The 21,109-nt window shown below is 33.4% G+C and overlaps 1 protein-coding gene across 6 annotated transcripts in view; it reads left to right on the forward strand.

The window, feature by feature from the left end:
• Positions 1-371: 371 nt before the first annotated feature.
• The window catches only part of LOC129905836 (mitogen-activated protein kinase-binding protein 1), a 438,084-nt gene continuing 417,346 nt past the window's right edge, over positions 372-21,109 (forward strand). For 5 of the 6 annotated variants that reach the window (XM_055981427.1, XM_055981432.1, XM_055981430.1 and 2 more), the window contains exons 1-2: positions 372-581; positions 716-822. The gene's annotated coding sequence lies outside the window, so the exon portion shown is untranslated. Of the gene's footprint in view, positions 582-715; positions 823-8,045; positions 8,255-21,109 lie in introns of those variants that run through there. The other variant, XM_055981428.1, reaches the window with a different exon arrangement.

Raw genomic sequence — 21,109 nt, forward strand, 5'->3', positions numbered from 1 at the left:
CTCTGTCAGAACAAGAAGAAAAAAAAAGATTTCTGAAAAATTGTCCAAGTTGGATAAAGAAAAAAAAAAGTGTAACAAAAAAAGGGTTTCTTTTCTCTCCACTACCACCACCAACGACAAGCAAAAAAAAATCTACCATCATTGGTTTTTTTTTTGTCCTCGTCTGTAAAGTTATTTTATCATTCTGTCTCACTCGCAACCACTTGCTCTCCAATCATTCTATCGCTAATATTTTGCGCGAAAATAAAACAAAAAAAAAAAATTCTCTCCGTCTGCTGCAAATTTTTAAAAAAGAATAAAAAAAGTTTAGTGAAAACAAAAAAAAATTTGATAAAGAAATTAAATTTAATCGTCGTTGTTTTATTTTACAGATAAGATAACAGTGAAAAGTGTTATTTGCCATCTGTGAGAGTGAGTAAATCAATTTTTCATCGAAAAAATATTTCCTTCCCATTTCTTTTTTATTGTTAAAGAAAAAAGAGAGAAAAAAAAAACAAATCTACACTCGTCGTCTGTGTGTCGTTGTCTCGTCCTGCTGCTATTTGAAGCTGTGTCCTGTCATCTCTCATTCATCTCTTTCGGTATTTTTTGTTGTTTTCTTACAAATTTGTTGTATATTTGATTTGCTGAAGAAAAGAAAAGAACAAACAGAAAACAAAAAATAATTTATTCCAACAAGATTTTTGTTCTTGTTTTTTTTTTTTCTTAATCACAGATTCACCTTCAAAGATTGTTGTTGTTGGTGTGGTTTATCATTATTATTATTATCATCGTCATCATTTTTATGGACGCGAGATAAAAGAAAAACTGTTAAAAAAAAAGGTAAGTGGAGTGAGGGAAAGATTCACAATATGTAAATAAATGAATTTCTAGATTTCGTTAGGAAAAAGAAGAAAGGATAACCTCTTAAAGGTATCCCTGAATCGAATCCATGGAAGAAAAAAAAAAAAATATAAAAAAGGTCAACACCACCATCGTAATCTAAACTCTCACGAGCTCAGCCAAAGATCAGTAGCGTATCCAGAAAAAAAATTTGGAAGGGGACTCACCTGTAAATTTTTTTAGTCATTTTTACTTGCTAATTACAGCTGCTATGAACAAAGAAATAACACACTTTTGATTTTTCTTACAAAAATTGAATTTATTTATATATTTTAATCAAGGGGCCCAGCCAAGTTCTCTAGCAACTTTGGCACTACACCCTTATTTACAGGAAACAACTCAGGCCATTTTCGACCCTCCTCTAACTTTCACACCAAAGATGCTAGAAACTTCAAACTTGCTTCATTTGTTAATCTGGTAAAAATCAAACTCCTCACAAAATTTCAGCTACCTACGATGAGTAGTTTCTGAGATATAAGGCTTTAAAAATCGGAAAAAAACGTAACTGACTGACTCACTCCCTCACTCACTCACTGACAGAACATCAAAATTATGGAGAACTTCCCGCTATTGTAGAAACTTGTAATTTGGCACATTGATGGGCTCTGTGGTGTATACAAAGGAAAAAAATCAAATATTTGAGATTTTCAAATCAAGGGGCGTGGTAACCGCCCATTTTCGCTGAATTTAAATCAAATATTTTAGAGATTATCGTAGAATCTTGAAATTTGGTAGAATGGTAGACCCGGTGGCTTATACAAAAGAAAAAAAATTAAAATTTGAGAATTTTAGACAAGGGGCGTGGTAACCGCCCATTTTATCTGAGCAATACCTTGCAAAAAGTAGTGAAATCACAACAAAAACATATTACTGTTAAAAAAAAAGCCAAGTTCTAATATGTTGAAATTATGCTGGTACAAAAAGTACTGAAATGTAAAAGTGTACCAAAATTTTGATTGTTTACTTAGGGCCGATATCTTCACAGAGTCCTAACGCTAAAACCGGTCCTAGTCCTAAAGTTAGTACTCAAATAAGTACCAACTCATTTCTTCACCCAAGTACTTGGTCCTACAACTGTCAATTTAGGACCGAGTACTAGTAAGGACCTGATCCTAGCTAGCTCCTCAAAATCGGCTAGTACCTGGTTATTATACCAATCGTTAGTACTCAAATCACTACCAAATGATTTCTTCACAAAAGTTCTAAGCCCTAGTACTGTCAAATTGGTACCGAGTATTAGTTAGGACTCAATATTTGTTAGGACCTCAAAATCGGTAGTCTAGCGCTTAGTACTTGAATAAAAACAATGGATTCTATTTTTTTTAAGAGAAATCTGCCGGATTTATTAATTTCTTGTGTGCTGTTTTGGTTGTTAAGTGATTTTTTTTTTGTAATTTTAATGATTTGAACGATTTTTAAAAATTTACCAAAATTACCTGAAATGAGGAATGCAATGCCGGAACCGGAAAAATGGACAAGAGAACACTTCTTGGTGAAAAAATACCAAAAAAGTTCGATCTTCCTTAAAGTGACAACCAAGATGGTCTTTACATTTCTCGACCTGTGAACCTATTACACCCCCAATAATACCTCGGACTTGCCTATAAGTCAAGATAAAATATTGCGAGTTGCATTTTAGTAAAAAAAAGACAATATAAGGACTGCGTTCTTTTGAATTATTCTTTTTATTAAAATAAATTTTTTATGTACATACAGCTGCGAGCAAAAAAATAGCAGCGATTTGAAAAATATTTGAAATAAAGCAATCAACATTAAAAGAGCTTTGATTTTGGAAATTTTTTTAGGTAAAACTCCTTAAGTTTCATTAAAATTTAAATTTTAGTAAAAATGGAATTTAATTTATTTCTATTAAGCTAAGAAATAATCCAAAAACAAAATAAGCCTCAAATTTAAGCGAGCAAAATAATAGCAGTGATTTTCTTTTTCTATTAAATTTAAATAAAACAAGGGCGAAAAAAGTTCAATTAAACGGTATTTTATTAGAGAAAAGGTAGTATTCGCTCCCATGACCGTTATTTTTAACTACCGCTTCGCAACGACCTTCCATGAAGTCTTAAAGTCCATGAGATCTTTGAGGTGCTATAGATCACCAAACCTGCTCAACAATGGTTCATAGCTCCCGTTATTTTAAGTTTTGGCTTAAGACACATCTCCTTTTATATCCCCCCAAAGTTTCTAGAAGGGATTGAGGTCTGAAAAACTGAGCAGGTGACTTAATGACCTCAATCATAGTATCTTGAAACCATTGCCTGGCTGCTCTGCTAGTGTTTTTTGGGTTATTATCCTGTTGGAAGACCCATTTAAGCTTCATTTGGTGTCGGAGTAATAGCAGCATAATGTTTTACAAACTATTCAGGTGCCAGATCTGTATAATTATACTTTTTATACAAGATATAAGGCCAAGTCCATAGTTCTTTGGTATTCTGCGGTTCTTTGGTATTCTAATGTAATATTAAGACAAAAGAATTTATCAATTGTGCCATTCGCCTAATCAATGGGTCCTTACCATGCCAGGAAAATGCGCCCCAGACAATCAAATCCTATCCTCCTAGTTTTATGGTTTTGAGATAATACTTTGGCTTGTCCTTTTTACATTTAGGGCGATGGACAAATGTTTTGTCATCGGTTCCAATGCGATTAACCTTTATTTCATCACTCTAAAAGATTCTCATTCAAAACTGCATGTTTTTATTCAGATGTTTTTTTTAGATAATGTTAGGCGATCTTTGATGTGTCTTTTTATATCATTGGATTTTTCTTGCTTACCCGTCTCTACAATTCAGCATAATTAAGTATCCTTTCTAAAAGTGATGACTTAAAAGGCCCACATTTGCGTTTCTTTGGAATCGCTCTATCTATCCACTCGATGGAAGTTTTGCGGGGAAGAAGTTAACGCAATTTAATTTCAGAGTTTAAAATTCTTTTCCATCATTTATTCGGAGAATTTAGAGTTTAAGCTAATTGAAAAGGATTTTTCCCCTGACTATGAAGATCGAAAGAAAAGTAAAGCTATGAAAATCGATATTAAAAAATGTTTTTTTCAGTATTATCGTGTTAAAAACATCACAACTAAGAAATATGAATAGCAAAAAGTTATTTTCCAAAATAATAAATAGCGAAACTAATGTGTTACTCTCATGTTACATGTAATAGAGCGGGCGGCCACTGCAGAAACGTTCAACTCATCGAGCTAAAGAAAATTTCAAATGGGAAGTGAAAGAGGGCTATTAGTAGTTACGAAAACCACAGGTCTTCCCGTCCGCATCCTGGCACGATTGGCGTGGTAAAGTGCATTGTGCATTTCATAGAGTTAAAAGACGATATTGGTATCCAATTAAGGGTGATATTGTCAGCTATCAAAATTCAAAGGCCTTCCGGATGAAAGTCTGACAGTTTTGTCATACAGCTCGTTTTAAGGTTAGAAGCGCTAATCATCAACTTTTGGCTAAAGTCCTGTTTTTGGTGGTATTCGTGGACGAGCTAAGGAGTTTTGTTGGTATCAAATCAAAGGTAAAACTAAGTACTTTCCTGGCATAGAAGTTTTTTAAGCAATTTGTTGATAGATTTTATTTTATCCATACAAAGTATTTTTGAAATTATTAAAATATAAGGGAAAACGATTTAAAAAAAAAAATAAAAAATATTAAAGGTTAAAACGTCATTTCCGGGAACGCTCTAGGAGTAAAAATGAGTTATTTTTCTTATAAAACAGATACTGACATTTTTAACCTTCATGATTTTGACTCATTTCTATAATTTTAATATAAATGAAATTTCGAAAAAATTGATTTTTGGATTTTTAAAAAAATTTGATTTTTTTTTTTGAAAATAAAATTTTTGAAAACGAGAAATTGATTTTATTTTATTTTTGGGTTGTTGATTAGTAATTAATACAAAATGGCATGCCTACCAATTTTATTTAATTTTTTTACTTTTTATACTTGTTTTGGAGTTCAATTTGATTTAAGATTTTGTTTTTTTCTTTTATTAAAACCAATTTTATGTTTTTTTTTTCACATGTCTAAATTTCTATATAAAAACTTTTGAAAATTGTAGCGACTTGAATCCTAAGAGAAAGTTCGTGCAACTCAGTCAAGCATTTTTATAATTTTTATAATTTTTTTATAGCCGGGAAATAATAAGGAGATTTGTTCATTTTTTATATAAACAAGTTTTGAAAACTTAAGTTTGAATGTTAAAATAGTTTAACATAATGGGGCAAATTCATAGTCATTTTTAGACCTCAGTTTATCTTAGACTGGGGCTTATCCAATGTTATTTGAAGTCTCTTTTAGAAACCGCTTAAACAGTTTCTATGAATACCGCCCAATGTTAAAAAAAAATCAGAGTATTTTAAAAGGTTCGTGTGGGGGCTTGAGTCCCCCTGAGCCCCCCTTCGATACGCCACTGCCAAAGATATCCACAATTCCACATGGACAGAGGAGATAATTACACTCATGCGTTTAACTTGGATTCTGTTTTATTTTTTTCTTCTATATTATTTTTCTTCTTCATTTTTGTGTTTGTTCTTATGAATTCGCTTGGGGTTTGACTGCTGCCTGGCTTAAGAAGACTTTTTCATGAGTCTTCTTTTGGAGTCGTCGAAAAAGATCTTTAGAAAAAGAAACGAGCGATAAATAGTTTAGGTACTTTACAACACGCAATGACAGGTGGATTCATTAAATATTTCATTTCTTTACATTTCAGTTTTTGTTGGTCTTTGCTGTTTCAGTTGGAATCTGACAGAGACGACTTATATAAGGAGGTTTTCTTGTTTGAGTGAAACGAACATGAAAAGAGTAAACTCTGATACCACAAGCGTTAGGTTTTTGGCTTCTTCTTCTTTAATGAGACTTTAGTTGAAAGATAACTTATCTTAATTAATAATCATAATAAATTTATAACACAAACTTCTTAAGTAAAGTAGTAGCTGAGAAAAAAGGCTTATGACCTTGTTTAGGATGTTCAGGGAGAAATAAGTGATAAGTGAGTGAGTTGTGTTCTTATGTTACATACCTAACCTATGTACATCAACATCAAGGCTTTTGATATGTTTATTATCACTTAGTTTGGTTGGAGTGTAAAGGAATGTACATACATATATAATGTACTTACTATGCCAACGTATTTATCATCAAATCACTTACAAAGCGTTCCAAAAAATTAGATTATTAGATTTTATGATATAAATAGACTTGAAGAAAAAAACTTATACAAATTGAATTTTTACTTACTATTTTTACATGAACTGTAGATAGTGAAGGTAGACTTTGCTAGTTCTTTAGCTCCTAACTGCATAGAACTAGATGTAATATTAAACAAAATTTCAAATGCATTTTACGTGTCATATCCCGATAGCGCCTTGATATACACTTGGATAGTATATTCGACAACGAAATAAGATATCAAGTGCATCACAGTGCAGCTCGTACCTACCATTTATGAAGATAATCGCCTGAAAAAAAACCTTTTTTGCAAAAACATCTTTTTAAGTTGAAGAAATCAAAAATATGAAAAGAACAGAAAAATGAAAGCCAGGCGTTGACATTCTATACAAATTTAAAATAAAGATTGAATTCTGAATGGAATTGCGGCTTTGTGAGCAAAACAAAAAATGAATTTCTAATAGTTGTACCGAATCAAGCCAAAACAAAAATCCCACACTAAATGCGTTATTGCGCAAACTTAAACCTTCAACAATTTAAAAAAAAGCAATCCTTTTCTATTCTAAAAACAAAATATGAAGTCAGTAACTGAAATGTTTGATTTCCAAGCAACAACGTTTTGTAAGAAGAACCTTTAGTTCAGTCAATACGGAGTTAAAAGGAGGTGATCTGTACGAAACATGAGGTTAGTTTGGATGCAGTATTGGAGAGGGGTTTATTTTGATTATAATTCTTATTTTGCGTATTGATTGGTCTTGTCGGGCGTCCGCCATTTTGAAAAACGCATAAAACCTAATATCTCGAGAACGATTTGTCGCTCAGAAAATGTTCAAGGATCTTTCTGATTGAAAATATAATTATCTTTCTTTCGCTAGTGCATTATTTTTCTATTGGAGTTACACTTTCAGAGTTCAACTAAACGATGTTTTGAATAATAAAGGAAAATTGCTTGATCTAGTATTTACTACCAATAATGACGATATTAAAATAACAAAATCGACCGAGTCCTTAGTCCCTGAAGATAATCATCACCCATCTCTAATATGTTCACTTTTTAACAACTTTAATAATCTAGATAATGAATTGTGTGAAAAATTGTTCTCTTTTAATTTAAAAAAAAAAAGACTAATTTTTCAAAGCTTAATTTATTGTTGTCACAAATATTGACAATATTGAAAAATATCTAACCTTGACCATAGCTGTGTACCTGGTCCTAATGGTATAACGTCTACTATTTTTAAAAAATGTGTCCGTCAATTGTCATTGCCTTTATCTATTCTTTTCAACTTTTCAATGTCTTCTTGTGTGTTTCCGTCTATTTGAAAAAGTTCTTTTATAATCCCTCTGCATAAAAAAGGAAAAAAAAGACGAAATTAAAAATTATAGGCCTATAACCAGATTATCAAGCATTTTGAGGCTATTATTTGTGAATCTTTATGTTTTTATGTTTAATCTCTTATCGTTGCTAATCAGCATGGTTTCACAAAAGAGGGACTCCACAGTAACTTTTTTAATAGAATTGGCTGAAAACTGTATCGATTCCTTTAAAAATAAAAAACAAGTAGACTATGAATGGACCTGATTATAGTATCGATATAGAACGGATACCTCTCATCCACAAAATCAGCTGCAAGCTCTTGCTCTATTTGTTTTCGTCCTTTTTTTTTACCGGTAGATATTGTTCAATATTAACTACTGTTCTGTTTTCTTAAAACAAAACAACTTAAATTTTTTTTACTTCAAAATTTCAAACTATATCATAGTAACAATTTCCTTATTGTTCAGTTCACAACAAATATTAGTTGAATAAACATCTTTAGCTTTCAGGTTGTTTAAAAAAATTCAATTCAATTCAATTTAAGTTTATTGAGACTTTCTTTTTTTTAACATTTGATTTATAAAAGTAGAAAAACTTATACTAGGTTTTATTGCTGACTTTGAATTGGTCTAGCTCATACATTCAAATTAAAGAAGAAATTCAAAATACATCAAAATATAATGGTACGTTCATCCATTCTATGTGAAGTGAATTTAAATAAAAGACGGATTTCATTCAAATTTAAATAAGACGGATTTCATTCAAATTTAAATAAGACGGATTTCATTCAAACTTGTATTGGCATTGGAATGTATTGAAAATTTCACATCATTCAAACGAAGTTCTTTTAAGACTGGACTCTGACAAGGTAATTCAATTACTTTTCTACACTCGTATTCATTTAATTCATCGAAACATAAAACATTAAGTTTAAATTAGGTACATCCAAATCTTTGTCTTGTAGTTTTAATCAATACATGATTTTCTATGTACAGAAATTTGATTGTTGTTTGATTTAAGTTTTTTCTAATTTCCTAGATACTTGAACACTTGCAATCCCATTAACGATATATATTTTGAATGTCATAAAATCCCTTTAAACCAATGAAAAAAAAAAAAAAAAAAGGTAGAAATTAGGTCTAAGTCGACCATGATTGAGCATCGTCTATTCTCCATCGTCAGGCGGACGATCTCTGTCAGGATGCGAAAACTAAACATACACCTCTATATATACAGTCTTATACGGCTTGAAGAATAGGCGATTTAAAGTAGGTACCAGGTTTTTTTTTCCAAAATTTGCCCTGATGTGAACATTTAGACGATGGTGTAGTTGATGCAGTTCAGAGGAATCTAAAGAATCGGGTATACAATGCTAAGGTTCTATTCCACGGGCATGTTTATCTGCGAGTTGGTGCATCGCATGCTGTGTTAAATGCTCAGAAGTACACGGTTAATAAGGATGTGTACTTGAAATCAAACTACCTTTTCCCAATCATAGTTATACATTCAAATAAGCAACTACCGATAAACAATTCAACTTTTTGTTTGCATAATAATTCATCTTGTATACTCACACTCATCCAGTGCGAAATAAGTGCTCAATTATCAGAATATTTAAAAAAATGCTGCAGAATTCACATCATTCAAAGTAGACGAGTAGTAGGTACTTAACTGTTGAGGGCTCTATTCATGGGAAAGTAGGTATTTTTATTTTTCAAAAACTATCAATAATAATTTTTTTTTTGGATTCGTAAATTCGCACTTAATAAAAAGCCTGGGGTCGAATTACGGCATACGTTCGTTAACGTATGGTTGCTATGTGTCCCTATCCTTTTCTACTAAATAAATAGAGACACAAATAGTAAAAACGTTAACGAATGATCGTAATCGTATGCTGTAATTCGACCCCTGATTAATAAAAGAGGCATTCATTTCTACTTGCAATATTTATGTTTAGAAAAAATAAACACTTACGAAATGTTTGAATGCAGTTTTTAAACAAGTGTCGCAACTTGAAACTTTAAAAGCAAATTAATAAGCGGTGTATTTTTTTTTATTAAACATAAGAGATGTACTTAATTTGTGCTCCAATTATGAATTTAAATCTAAATTTAAATCTAACTTTGCATTAAGCTGTGTTCTAACTTGATTGCTCTGCTAATTTATGGGATACCTTTAGGTGAGAACAATTTCCACCATCCCACCTAACAAAAAAATAAATTATCACACTTTCAATGCACAAACAAGCAAATAAATTATCAAGCATAAATTTATTAAAACGCAAATCAACATTCTACTTGACATAGGTATACTTTATTTGCAAAATTGAGTAGAAGTCTCTACATCTGCAAGATGTTTTTTTCGTCTCTCTCTCTGAAGCATAATGGAAGTGCTTTTAGCATCATAATATTATATTGACTTACTCAACAAAGTTATTATAAAAAGTTATCATGCAGCAATTTATCTGCCGCAGAGTCTCAGATAATATTTCACCTGAAGATATAAATCTATCTGTGAGCTCTACTACTTCTCAAAGAGACTCTTGTCATTCTTGAGAAAATACGCCTTGAACCACAGCATGTGTCTGCTGACTTGCAAAAAATGTCAAAGGTAAATGTATCAGACACCTTTACTCAAAGCCTAACCAAATACAGTAGTGTGTAAAAGATTGTTCTTATTTTATATTCCATCAAGTTTTAGTGAATGATTGGAACAATCCCTGAGAAAGAGTGGTCTCACTCTAAGCAATTATTTTGGGCCTGTTGTTAGTCGGTAGAAATGGGTGCATAGCCGACAAAAGGTCATAAAGGTTTTTCCACTTCTTCGGAAGTGGCCTTAAACAGTTTAAGTAAGCTAAGTTAGAATTCAGAGTCTAGGTTTAAAGCTTTAAAGTACCAGCTTTTAGATAAAGAGATATACAACAAAACATTAGTAAATGGCTAATTCGAAGAAAAAAAAGTTTATTTTTCCACAGCACTGTTTATCTTAACAATTTATCTTCCATGTTATTCATGTGTCCGCATCTTCTTCTAGTGTCACATTGTTTTGCTATGACATTTTTCAAACACAAGGCTCTTTCTCACGAATAGTGCTTATCATTAAGTTTCTATTTCATTTTATCACCTTGCGGTTCAGTCTTCCAATCCTTCACAGACCTCCCTTCCTCCATCCAACTCTCAGACAATAAAAATTCGATGACACTTGAGAAAAACTTTTTATTGGAAATAAACATAGAAAAAAAAACAATCTTCCAATAATTCTAATCGATACGCTCGGGTTGTTGTTCGTTCATTGAGTGCATAGAGCTCCAACAAACGCAAGGTAAAAAAAAGTCTTTAATAAATTATATTGATGACGACTCAAAATAACAATTTACCTTACAATAATCTATGAAGGAACGATGGAACGTGTCTATGTTTTTTTTCTTTCGTTTTTGTGTAACCTAAGCTCATTCTTGAGGTGTAATTAAATTAAAGGGAATCGGTTTTTTTTTTTTTGGTGGCGGTGTGTGGTGTAAATAGTTCCGTAAAATTGTTAAGTTTATTGCGATGAAATCATTAGACAATGACGTAGACAAGTTTTATAGGGTTTTTTATCATGACTTTTTTTTATATAATGGATCAAATGTGTTGTTGTATATTTACGTGCAGCTTGTGTTCTATGTGTGATGTTATGAAACAACGAATCACCATCACAAATGGGGGTCAGAGACTTTGTTAAGTGTTTAGACTTAACATGTGTTGCAGATTATTTATTTTTTTTTTTATTTAGTCGAAGTGAGTAATGAAATTGAGATGAAAAACGAGATGAGAATATTCTTGAATTTGGAAACTTAAAGAAGAAAAAATATTTTTGATCGAAAACATATTAAAAGTACGAATTTGTTAAAGTGGGATATTTTGCAGAAGACATGGCGATTAGAAGGCTTTTCGGAAGTTTTTTTTACATCTGATTTAAGTAAATGGTTAATTGTTCCTCCTGCTTTTGTGCGAAGCATTTTCATCTCAGCTGCTGTCAATTTACTCTCATATATTTTGCACATTGCCAAACATTGTGAACCATTATGTAAGTGCTGTTCGAACAACTGCAGTGTAAAGAGTTTTTGTTTCAGTTTAGCAGGCATTTTTCGGTCACAGAAGAAGACACTTCTCCACGCAATGGTTGATGCCGTCATCACAAGAACTACTGTTTCATCCAAGTAAATGTCCCAAATAGGATCGTTTGTGTTAGAAAATGGAAAGCATAGATAATTCTGTCTTTTTGGCGCTAATGCGGCATTCCATTTCCATTTTCCTTTTGATGGTTCCATCATCAGCAATGATTAACTACTTCACTTTCGAATCCGTCAACTTACCTTCGAGCAGAAAGATAAAGAAGAATATTGTTCTACACTGAACCGAACATCAGTTAAAGAATCCTTTTACAAATGTTATCCAGTTTATTTTCAATAAATATCGTGGCACTATCAATATCGTTGGTTCTGCATTCTGGTAAATACTTGATGGGCTTTATCAACTCCATTTCAAAATTTTGAAAAGCATAATTTCAACATCAGCAGATTCTCTTCACTTTGTGCTGGTTTCTCCAAGAAATTAAGGTCTTCAAAATGTTTCACGGCCTTGAAATAAAAGTTTTTCGACATCACGGTTCTGTGGCTTTATTTTTTTCAAACTTTCAATTATTTTTACTGGTCTTGGAAACCTTCAAGCATTCTTTAAAAGGGTTAGGGTTGAAAATCGAGTACTCACTAGCGTTTTAAAGTTTAATATTTTGTCATGTAGCATGAGTCTTCCATTCGTCGAATTAAAGATGGTCTCTTTTCAAATATTGCTGTGACGTTGCGTTGGAAAGAATAGTCCTCACGTCGTATTTTGCGTTGCTTTTTTTTTTTTAGAAAGGCTTATACTTTATAGTCATCTTCCTCTACTGTTGAGGGTTTGTGAATGATCGGTGTCATGCGATTAATCATTTGCTTGAATTCTACAAAATCATATCCAAACAGTCGCTGACTATAATAAGTCAGTCTTCCTTATCCGTCTTTATTTTCCTTTCTGGGCAGCTTGAATATGATTCATGTGCTTATTTAAGTTCTTCTCCTTTATTTGAATGTTAATGCTCTGTAGAGGCATCTTATACCCAGATTCGAAATTGAAGGTTTTTTTTCGTTGAAAGGGTTTTGTACCCCAAGTTACCTCTACTCTGATTTCAAGTTCTAAGATTTGAATGTTTCAAGGAAGCTAATGAAAGCTATTCACCAATAATTTCTGCATGACTGATAATAATAAAGTTACTAGAAGAGGTTTGTGTATAGCTTTCATACTTGCAGGGCAGCTGTTTGTGTAATCAATTCATATTGAAGGTTTTGAATGAACAACAAGAACTTGTGTGTGTTACAACCAAGTTCATAGGCTGGAGTTATAGCTATTTCACGGGTACCAACCCGATCATCAGACTCCATTCAGTGGTGCTAAGTCGCTTATGTTCAGTAAAGTTACCCTTAATTGCACCCAGATAGCTTTCCCGCAACCGATTTAGCTATTTGCAATGCCTTCATGAGAAAACCTGCATTATTTCGATATTTCCAACATTGGGATCTTCTACGGTAACAAGTTCCGTGATCGCTCTTGTTTCCAGATCATCGTCTGGTATTTTAAACTGTTCTGTAGCAAGGTTTTCAAATTCTTGAATCTTAGACTGTTTGGTCTTAATCAAAATTATTGAAATTTGCATTTTTGTGATTATTTGTCATAAATTGATCTTTGAGCATCCTTAATGTCATTACTTTCTTCCTAAATCAAGCTTTATACCACCGTCAATCACTGTTCTAGTTGAAAGAAAACTCACCCACCAACAAAATCGATATTTAATTTCCATCGTATTTATCAGAAATGCAAACAAGCTACATCCAATAATAATTTCATATCACCTGATGCCAAGTCTGCAAGCAATATACATAACATGAACTATGCTATTCAAAGAAACAACTCGGTTAAGGTTAAAATCATTTTATCTTTGATGCTTTATAGATTAGGAGAAAATCTGTTTCAATTAGTTGTCTGCAACAACTTTTATGCGTTTTTTTCTTACATATCCTTTCAATGCCAAAGATATTTAAATAAAACTTTATTCTTAAAATAGATTGCATTATCTTTAGCTTTTCAGATGTAAAATATTTGCATTATTAGATATGCAACTATAGTAGATGGCGGGAATTTTTTTTATTAAACAGTGTGCCTCATATGATTAGAGACAGTACCAGTACCTACATTTGAACACACATTCGTATTCTGGCATACGCCGTGTAAAGACGTGTGAAAGAGATAAACCACATAGTGTCAAATCTAAGCACGTGTTTTTCTTTTAAAACCAAATAATTTATTCATAAATTTGATTTCCTTCTACGCTTTGTAATAACAATTAATTCCTAGCAAATAAGTGACATCAAAATGAGTAGGGGTCGAGACCCCTCAAAACAAAACCGGTATATAGAGCTAGACCATGAAGTCCCTCTTAGCCGGTTCCCCAAAACTAAACGCAAAAAAAAAAGTGATGAAGATTACCCAGAAATGCCTACACATATTACCAACGATGATAATATACCTCGTTTTATTATAATTTCGGGATTAGAAAAAAACGGTGACAACTTTAAGCCTCTCGCGTCCTATAACCCCTTTCAAATAAATCGCGGTATGGAATTTATATCAAAGGAAATTTTAGAGGTTAAACCCATGCGCTCGGGTGACCTCTTAGTTAAAGTCTCATGTCTTTCCGTGGCAGAACAGTTCCTAAAGACAAAATACATCGACTCAATTCCAGTGAAAATATTATCCCACACGTCCCTCAATTCTGTTCAAGGAAGAATATATTCCAAATTCATTATAAATATATCTGAAGAGGAACTCCTCAGAGAACTCAAAGAACATAAAGTTATCTCAGTTAAAAAAGTACTTAGGAAAGATAAGGACAACTTAATCCCTACAGGCGGTGCGATTTTAACTTTCGACTTAATTCGGCGTCCAACAGACATAAAAATCGGATATTTGAATTGTAAAGTCGAGGAGTACGTAGCGAATCCAATGCGGTGCCTTCATTGTCAAAAGTTAGGACACACAAAAAAATGGTGCACAAATGCACAGATTTGTAAAGAATGTTGCCTACCCCCACCACACGATGAATGTACTAGAGTTTATTGTGTTAACTGTAAGGATGAATCCCACACTTCCTACGATCCTGCCTGCCCCTCTTTTCTGCGACACAAGTCAGTTAATAAAATTAAATCTATGCGGCGTTGTACAGTACGTGAAGCTTGGCAAATTTTTAACGACAATCCCACTTTACACATGATACCTGCACCAACAAAAAACCCTTTCGTAAAACCCTCCATAGCCGTTATAATCAAAAATCAAATTTCGAAACAAAACAACCAACCAGCGCAATCTACAAATGAAAATAACTCCATCTCAGCTACTCAAATAAATACTGACCCCTCTATATCTAACACTAACTTAAATTCTAATGTAAATAGTAAAATAAATACAGTAGAAAAGATCGTTCATTCCGACATTAACACAGAAAATTCATCAAAATCTACACAACCCACACCAACACCCTCTATACAACCCTCAAAAAATCCACTTTCTCCTTCAAATAATTCTAACACACAAATAAATATTTCAACCTCTACTAACTCTCAACCTGCATCCCCGGCAACAGCCAGGACCTCAATAACCCCCAACACATCACCCATCTCTTTTCTAGCAAAAACCCTAATAGATAAAAACGATTACTACTGTGAAGATTCAAATATGGACGATGATGACATTTAAAAACAGTAACAAAATTTTTCCAAAACAAGACTCTGCTGGTCTGGGATTGAACCATCGGAGTCCCTCCGGGGACTCCGATGGTCCAACCCCAGGGCAGCGGAGTCACAGAAATATTAATAACACACCAAACTCTAACTACCCCCAATCTTATTATTCATTAAAAGCTCTCCAATGGAATATACAAGGCTATATTAACAATTTCGATGAGCTTAGTATATTAATTAAAGATCAATCGCCATGTGCTATATCTCTTCAGGAGACACATTGTGCTTTTGCATCTTTACCAATTACACATAAATCCTACAAAGGCTACTTCCTTAACTCACCTCAAAACACAACCAGTAAGCAAGGTATTGCAATTCTTATCAAAAATAATATTCCACATAAACAAATCAACATTACTTCTAACATCTTAGCTCTAGCTGTAGAAATTAATCTGGGACTTAAATTTACTCTTGTTAACATATACATCCTACCGAAACAAACATTTACAAGTCATGACCTCGAAAACATAGTCAGTCAAATAAACACACCTATCTTGCTTACCGGCGATGTTAATTCGTGGAATGTTATTTGGGGTTCCCCGACTACTAACCAAAGAGGTTCTATTGTAGAGGATTTTTTATTAAAAACAAATCTTATGCTCTTAAACAACGGTTCTCCTACGCATTTTTCTACCCACGGGACTTTCACTCATATCGACATTACTGCATGCTCACCAACAATCTTTCCTTACTCATCTTGGAATATCCTAGACGATCTCTATAATAGTGATCACTATCCTATTATTTATACACTTAATAAAAACTCCGGCAATGAATCAATTTCTCCACCTTCTCCTAAATTCAAAACGGACTTGGCCGACTGGAACAAATTTCAATCAAGCGTCGAGAGCTGGTTCTTAAACAAGGACCTCTCAACTAATGTCAATAAAGAAGCCGCTTTGTTTCAGAAAGGCATTCGATATGCCGCCAACCACTCAATACCTCAAAGTCATCCAGTAATAACAAAAAAACAAGTCCCATGGTGGAGCCCTACTTTAAAAGCCCTAAGGGAACAGAAAATGAAAACTTGGCAGTTCTTCAAAAAACACCCAACCACAATAAACCTGATTGCTTTTAAAAAAGCTAATGCCCTCTTTCGTAGAGAGATGAAATCGAGCAAAGCCAAATGTTTGAAAGAGTTTACCCTGTCAATCAATCCTAACACTTCTACAACAAAAATCTGGAACAATATCCGATCTCTCACGGGTTGTTTTGTTCCAAAAAACATTAAATGCATAGAAACTCAAACCGGAACCATCTCATCACCCCTCGAAATAAGTAACTTCTTTGCTCAAACTTGGTCTAATCTCTCGGACAACTCAAATTTCTCTGACTCTTTCAACTCACTGAAAAACAGCCTTCTCAATCATTCCCCCATTCATATATCTAACCTCAGCCTACCAGCCAAGCATTTAGAGATCCCAATTGAAGGGATGGAACTGGATTGTTGCCTTAAACATTTAAAAGGCAAAACACCCAGCAGAGATCGTATCTCCTACCCCATGCTGAGAAACCTACCCCCATCTATCAAGGTAAGACTCCTTAGATTATACAATAACATCTATGAAACCGGTATTATCCCGCAAAATTGGAAATCAGCCACTGTAATACCAATTCAAAAACCTAACAAAGAAATTAATTTAGTAAATGGCTACCGCCCTATATCGCTCATTTCTTGCACCTCCAAAGTAATGGAAAAAATAATTGCCAAACGACTTTTATGGTACATAGATTCCCAAAATCTTACAAGCTTAAACCAAGTAGCTTTTAAACCTGATAGAGGTTGTGCCGACGCATTACTTCACATCGACCACTATATTTCAAACGCTCTATCTGCCCGGAACCACGTTACACTGTTGTCGTTAGATTTCGAAAAAGCATTCGACAGGGTTGGAATTCACCTTATTTTACGTAAATTAATAGATTGGGGTGTAGGCCCAAAGATGTTTAACTACATCCGATCCTTCCTTTCCAATCGTAAAATCTCAGTCAAAACAAACAATTCCTTCTCCTCTTCCCGACCTCTTTATAATGGTATTCCCCAAGGATCTCCCCTTTCTGTGATATTATTTATAATAGCTTTTGATGAATTGAGTTCAATTATAACAAAATATAAAACTTTAGACCACTGCATATACGCAGATGATATTTATATAATCTGCAGAATGAACGACCTTGAAAAAGTAAAAAACATATTTTCCAACGTAGTAAATGATATTTTGAACTGGTGTACCACCTCTGGTGCCAAACTTTCTCTGGATAAATGTAAGACATTGCATGTTTGTCGCAAACTATACTGTAAATTTGAACTTAATCTCAATAATATCAACATTGAAAATGTTAATAACTTAAAAATCTTAGGACTTACTTTCAACAATAAATATAATTGGAAACCTCATTGTAATGATTTAAAAAAAAGCCTAGCAAGTAGGGCAAAAATTGTAAGCTACTTATCAAGTAAGAAACTAGACGTTCATGTTAACACATTATGTGATATAACACGTTCTTTAATATTAAGTAAAATTGATTATGGATTATCCGTATATGGCAAGTGTCCTAAAACCACTCTTAACATCCTTAAATCACCATATAACCAAGCAGCGAGAAATAGTGTTGGCGCATATCTTACAACCCGTATCCAAAACATCATGGCTGAAGCCGGACTCCCAACCCTAGAGGAAAGGCAGGAAGAAGTTTTTATGAAGCTGATCCCTAAACTCTCCTTCTCAAACAAATCGATCATTAACAAAGACATCGCCTTAGCAGAAAAATCCAACAAAGTAAAACGAACACCTTCAACGATCTCCAGAGTAATTTTCACCGCAAGAGAAATGAACATTGCTTTCGAATGTATAAAACAAAATAAACAAACTTCTCCACCTTGGATTTTTAAAACAAGTTCTGTTCTATTAAATTTATCCCAATATCAGAAGTGTAAAACTAACAACCTCATATACCACAAATGTTATCTGGAAATTATTTCAAACCTCAAAACTAAAGGATGGAATACAATATTCACTGATGGATCTAAATCTAAATTTAACACGGCGTTTGCAATCACTATTGAAAATGGACCACCACTAAAAAGAGGCATCCTCCCTATTTTTTCATCTATTTTCACTGCGGAAGCACTTGCTATATATGAAGCCATAAAACTAGCAGACACACAAAACAAAACAATTATATGCTCGGACAGCCTCTCGGTACTTAACGCCGTTATCAACCCCAATCACCGATCTTACATCGTAAATAATATAAGGGATTTGCTTATTAAACATGAAATCTCAATTAAGTTAATGTGGGTACCTAGCCACATTGGGATCCAGGGCAACGAACTCGCTGATATCGAAGCCAACCTAGCAGCGAAATCTCCTGTATATCTTTTTAACTCCTACTCCAAACTTGATCTAAAAAGACACATCGACAGTTTAATTCTAAAGAAACGTCTTGAAACTTGGCACTGCAACCTTACCCACTACTCAACAACAAACAGAGACCGCCAAACCCCTGTCTATCCTGCATCAACTTCAAAAGCGCAAAACACCACCTTCGCTCGCCTTCGACTAGGACATACAGCCACTACTCATCAACATATATTAAAAAGAACTGACCCACCTATATGCACTACATGCAACAACATACTAAACATAAACCACCTGCTCGGACAAAACGCATGCATTATATCCAATCAATTCAACACCCTTCTCGCCAACAACGAAACAGTCAACACTATACTCAGCACATTTAGTCACGAAAATATATCAAAAATATTCAACTTTTTTAATAAAACTAAAATCTCTATATAAACTAGATTACCAATCAATTATCTACTTAAACCTTTTTTTTTTTTTTATCTTATCAAAACGTCTCTATCAGAGCTGGAAGTCTTCTGTAGCTAGGCTCTTTTCTTCCTTTATATTTGCATTGTAATTTTAATTATATGTAAATAAATAATAATAATAATAATAATACATTTGAACAATTAAAAGCTCTCTGCTGAAAAGAATTTTAAAAATTCTCAATTTCAATTTTTGCAAGCGTTTTCTAATATTTTCTAAAAAAAAAAAAGTAATTCCACGAATCAAATTGTTCCTAACAAACTTTCGTTCCTCCAAATTATCATATTCCCCGATCAGACGAGATTTCAACCCACTGAATTTCACTGTATGCAGTGTGTGAGTGAATCGTCGACGTAAAGCAGATTCTCGCACTAACTTGAAGGCGGTTAATCTGACGTCAGTTTGCTATAGATAAAGAGGCCATGTTTTGATCCTTGAGCAACTCCAGCTCTGATGTACTTCACCTTTGATTTTCGATCCTCCACTCAAAGCTGAGGGATATGTCTTGATGAAACTTCATGAGCGGATGCACCTTTGGGCACTTCTCCCAAACTGCATGTATGGTATGATTTTATTATAGCTGCAAACTTCTTGAGCTTCCAGAGTGTCAGCTCTTCGAAGAGTTAGCTTACTTAGATAAGAGAGATTGACCAGTAATTGGAGATAATGTTCCTAGCATCGATTTAGGGAATTGCCACAATTCTTGCAGTTTTTTTTTTATATTTTGGGGAACTAGTTGTTGTTCAGGATGAAAACTAAGAATATCATTTATGTTTACGGGAGTCACCTCATGATGAAGTTGGAAATACCATTCGGTCTAGCTGATTTCTTCGGTTTTGGTAGGTTAATTATTTCGGCAATCACTTCTGTGGAACCTGAATTTGAAGTGTCAACTAAATCATGGTGTAAAAAGAGTAGGTATGATCATTAGAAAAAACTCTGTATCGAGAACTGTCAAAACTTAAAAATGGCTACTTAAGGTTTTGACAGCTACCCATTGAAATTGTTGTTGTAAACAAATTTGTCTTGGAAATTGTTGTTGCTTTTGACTTTGCCAAATTTAAACGTCAAAACCTTATTACCCCATTTTATAAGATGGCGGCTCTAATGATCATATCTTGTCTTTTTATACCATGAACTAAATCACTTGTAGGATTGGTGTCGCTGAATGTTTATCCATGACTACGGCCGGCGGCGTAGGAAAAAAAGTTAAGTATTTAACTGGTTTGTATTAAAGTGGGTATGTTCCTCAATAACTTTTAGACATTTTATAATCATTTGAAAAGTGAGGTATTGTTTCCAGAGTATTGCACTTCCCCTTGGTATATGCCTTAAAAGGTCCATTAAAGTTTTTCAAATATGGCGCACTCGAAAGGCCAAAGTGATGAACCTAACTTTTTTGTTTCAAAGTTTTCTTTTACAGTTCCGGGATCCTTTCAATTGAAATCAATATTTTGAGAAAAAGTCTACTCTTTTGAAAATGCAATTTGCATAAACTTATTAAGCCTTCAGAACTCTTAATTTTACTTAACTATATTAATAACCAAACATGGTATGGTTAACAGGAAATGGATAAAAGCTATCTTTGAAATAACCTCACATAAAAGTGGTCACTGAAAAAGCAGTTTAATCAAGCAAATCGCACTGTACCAAACATTCTTTGAGTATTGCGGTGCAATAATGGTGGCTATGCTATAAACTTGTTAATGAAACGTGCTAATGAAAGCGAGTTTCCTATAAAAATTGTAGAGATAGATCGTGCGTCTATAATAACATACATTTATTGTTGTTTTTCTTTATAATTTGAAATTTGCGTGTTCTGCCAGGTAAAAAATAAAAATGAAAATAGACCAACGTTTCACTGTGTGCGCATTGGAAATAATTAATGTATATTTCTTCTACCACACCGACATGTATAGTACATATTATAGCGCGTATCCGTGACAGTGTGCATACATTTATTTAAGCTTTGATGTAAAATGTGGTTTTTTGTTTGTTTGTTTCTTGTATTTTA

The sequence above is a fragment of the Episyrphus balteatus genome, chromosome 1, assembly GCF_945859705.1.
Source record: "Episyrphus balteatus chromosome 1, idEpiBalt1.1, whole genome shotgun sequence".
NCBI lineage: Eukaryota > Metazoa > Arthropoda > Insecta > Diptera > Syrphidae > Episyrphus > Episyrphus balteatus.